A 4,038-nucleotide genomic window follows, 5' to 3' on the forward strand; every position below is an offset into this window, starting at 1 on the left:
AGCCAGAGAAAAGGATTGCAAGTTCTTGGAAGGATTCAAGAGCCAATAACTCAAGTCAAGACCAGGAGCCTTTGAAGATGGAAAGTAAGTTCCGCTGTGCATTAATTTTAATTTCTTACAAAGGAGTAGATCTTGGTTAGGGTTTAAAGTAATTAGGAAAACCCACAAAGTAAAACCAACAATATCACCATTACACCTCATTTTGAGTGAGCCATTAAGCCTTTCATTATAACATTGTAAGAGCTCAAATAAAAACCCTAAATGTTATTGACTTCGCTTTGTTTTGACTATAAATGTATATCTCTCAACCTCTATTAAATACTCCTAACACATATCAATTAATGCTTAGCTTCATAAAATGTAAAACAATCTAACTTTATAGCAGACTTCAAATTTTCTTTTCCATTGACATAATTTAATTATATAAAAAGTCAAACTTCCATAATTTTAAAATTTTATGTAAATTTTTCCCACTTCAAATAACATTCCCTTATACCTCATGAATTAAATATCATTCTATTTTTAATTGAATATCATAAATTTAAGTAAACCTCTTCATTATCATTCTTTTTTAAATTAAATATCATAAATTTAACTAAACCTCTTCATTAATTATTTCCGAACTATCCTAAACCACTTTTAAAGTACTTTTTCCCTTTCAAAAATTTGGACATTAAATATCGAATCAGTGTTTTCAACCTTTTTTTCGAAGGGATTGAGAAAATCCTAGAGATTAAAGATCTGATCGTTTGTTTTCAACTTTATTTTTGAAAAGTAATGAGGCGGTGCTTTTCAAAATATTTTTTAATTTCTATGATTTTCCATAAAAATTAAATATATATAAAAGGCTCATAAAAATAAATTAACAACTTAGATCCCATTCATCGTTGTGCTTTTTGCAATATAAGGTTTTGTATCAGGTGAGATTGTCAAGTGCGCAAACAGATCCAATCGAAATGGTAAGATTTTACAAACCCTGTAAACCTGATCTTTCTTTCCATTCCCATGTTTGTCAGATCAGATCAATGGCCCTTTCTGAAACGTAAGGAACGATTTATAGCAGTTACAAAATGTTTATAGCGTGATCTATAAGCGAAGCTTTTCACAGTGCTGTGAGGTGTAAGTCTTTCCCTTTTTTATTTTTCTCTGAATATTTGATTGTGTTTTGGCGGTGGATGGTCATTTGAGGAAACCAAGTTTTTCGATCCTCTGTCCAGCGTATAGAATGTATGATTAGGGCACCCGATCCTGGGTCGGTTCCAGTAGAGAATAGGCCAGATCCATCCATCCCATCTATCTTTTTTAGCCTATTTGTTTTAGGTGGGGTGCTTGGCAGCTGTTGTGCTTGTTATTTTTGCCTTCACATTTCATGGGCATCATGAGCACGGGTTGGGTTGGCAATATGGGCACCAGCTGATGTTGATGGGTTGGTTCAGACTGAGAAAATGCCAGATCCGTCCATATCCTCTGTGTTAGTAATTTTGTTTTAGGCAGGGTGAGTAGACTAGAGTGCTGTGCAACTGTTGTGCAAACCTAGGGATCGTAGGTTCTGTGATCAAAGATGCTCAAACCCAGCGGAAGACGTGGCTTACAGATGTTGACCGAGTTCGTTTAAATGGTGTAATGGCATGGTGGCATTGTGATAGCATCTTTGTTATAAATGGTCTGTAACAACTTTAAGGGCAGTAATGTCCTCTATGATGCTATTTGGGTTACAGTTTTTCAAGATTTTAAAAATCTTTGATTGTTGTTGCAGGGAACAAGAAATTATTTGTGGTATTGGCCGAGTTATGAAATCACGGTCGTATTCCCTACTCGGAGGAAGGATCTGACACTGAGAAGTCCATTGAAATACAGCCCCTCTCTGGACAAGAAGCGTGGATGTTTGCAATAATAGCTTTCAAAGAGGACCATGCTCCTATGGAGTTGGAATACTCTGTTGCGGATGACTATAAATGTTTTCCTTTGGCATTAGACGCAGTATCCGCAGCAATGAAGAGCAAAAGCTGTTTAGATGAATGGGAGATTTCTTTACCTTGGATGAAACCCTCAGATCCATATTTTCCACACACTCATGCTCCCGTTGATCAAGAGCTGTATCAGCGATTAAAATGGAGTTATGATTCCTTACCCCTTCCAAACGTCGAGATTTGCTTCTTCTCTTCTGCTATGCTCATGGGTGACGCAGATTCGATGTGGACAAATTAGTACAAATATAGATTGCCCAAGTGCTTTGCTTTGTGCAAAAAGAGAACCTATTTAGTGGGCATGGCCATTGGGTGCATCTATGGAAATCTTCAGGGAGCTTGTGGTTTGTTTCAGAATTTAAAAAATAAGAGGACTTAGAAGTCAATAGGGCATGCCATCGAAGAACTCATGATAATGTTCTTTGGGACATGGCAATTCATATTTGAGTTCCTCACATAATGATCTCTCTGAATCAAGGGTTGCCCTGAAGAGATATGCTATATTTCTGGACTTCAATTATTTAACATTTTCATTGTCTCTATATTTAGAATCATTCCCATCTAGGATTGGAGAACTTGAAAATCTCAAGTATCTTAATTTAAATTGATGCTTGAATTTATAGATGATTTCACATGAAATCTCTAAACTAAGCACTCTGTATTCAATAGTCAACTCCTGGATTAAGTGTGGAAACTGAAGCGCGTGCAAATGTTTGGAGTTTGAAGGATCTCACAAATCTGTCACATTTGTTTGTCAAATATTAAACCAGGATAAAGTCAGGAATTAAAGAAAGCATAATGGGAAATTGTCTGGAAATGACGCACCTATGGTTGAAGTACAAGGAAAATTTATATGGGGTTTGGAGTGTGAAAGATCTCACAAATCTGTCACATCTGTTTGTCAAATATTAAATCAGGATAAAGTCAGGAATTAAAGAAAGCATAATGGGGAATTCGCTGGAGATGAGGCACCTATGGTTGAAGTGCAAGGAAAATTTATATGGGGTAATGAAGGATCTTCCCGAGGATATGGAGGACATGAAGAAGCTACCAAATTTCATTATGGCTTGTTACCATGGGTATCAAACAATGGACTGTGGAATGATACTGCCCAAACTCTGTCCGTGTCTTGAACATGTATCATTGACCTTCGAAAAGATTTCCGACCGCCTTGGAGAAGCTACCCAATTTGAGTCACAGGAAACAATATTTTGCAAAGAGAATAACATTAAACTGCGCCTCCAACAATTATTCGGAAAACTGGGGAACTGTAACTGTAATTTCTATCCTTAAACTTTCATCATTTTCTGTTATAAATGTGATGGTGGTTAAATGAATGTATTAGATTTTTAATATGTATGACCTTTTCATACAACTTTTGGTTAACAATTGTTGTACAGGAAACCACAGGGGGGCTAATGGAGATGAGGAAGAGGAGCCACAGCCTTCGAAAGAAGATCCTTGTGGCAATTGAGCTTAGGAGCAATTCCTTGCATTGCGGGAAAACCTGAGAATTTCTCATTACGTCCTTCTCAAGAGATATTCAATATTTGTCATGCTAGTATTAATAAGTTGGCCTTATGGGAGGTGCATAATACAAAAATTGTGTACATTTGGAAAATTTCTTTCAACTTGGAATATTGTTTGAACTTCATTTTATGGGGATAATGCATTGTTCACTGCCAAAGAGTCTGAATTTGCATGATTGAAAAGCGTAGATTGGATGATGCTACATGCACATGTTTACAGAAGAAAACTAATCTATGTGTTGCTTCTCTGTCAAACACGGCTGTTAGATCTGATATAACTGTTACCATTCATAATTTGACATATGACTTGTCTGCATGGTCTGTCAGCATATATCCATTGCAATAATGTGGCATTCAATACTTCAAAGGTGAGTTGGTTTTCCTTGGTTGCATGAAGGTTGATTGAATTGGCATTGAACTGTTACCCGTCTAGCAGTGTTCTTAATCATCATTTTGTGTATTGCATAATCAGCTTACATTTCTGAAAAATTCTACTTTTGTATGGGATAATTGTGTTGGGATATGAACGTGGTTATTATTAG

The 4,038-nt window shown here is 36.3% G+C and overlaps 1 long non-coding RNA gene across 2 annotated transcripts; it reads left to right on the forward strand.

Annotated features, from left to right (window-relative positions):
- Positions 1-749: 749 nt before the first annotated feature.
- Positions 750-3,616, forward strand: LOC149214985 (uncharacterized). Of its 2 annotated transcripts, none has more exons than XR_016250977.1 (2): positions 750-959; positions 1,757-3,616. It is a non-coding gene; the product is annotated as an uncharacterized LOC149214985 (long non-coding RNA). The 2 variants fall into 2 exon arrangements; XR_016250978.1 differs by lacking the exon at positions 750-959 and adding an exon at positions 966-1,117.
- The last annotated feature ends 422 nt before the right edge of the window (positions 3,617-4,038 follow it).

Source organism: Pinus tabuliformis, chromosome 1_1 (assembly GCF_031772625.1).
Source record: "Pinus tabuliformis cultivar Carrire ecotype Pingquan chromosome 1_1, CPIR1, whole genome shotgun sequence".
NCBI classification, from domain to species: Eukaryota; Viridiplantae; Streptophyta; class Pinopsida; order Pinales; family Pinaceae; genus Pinus; species Pinus tabuliformis.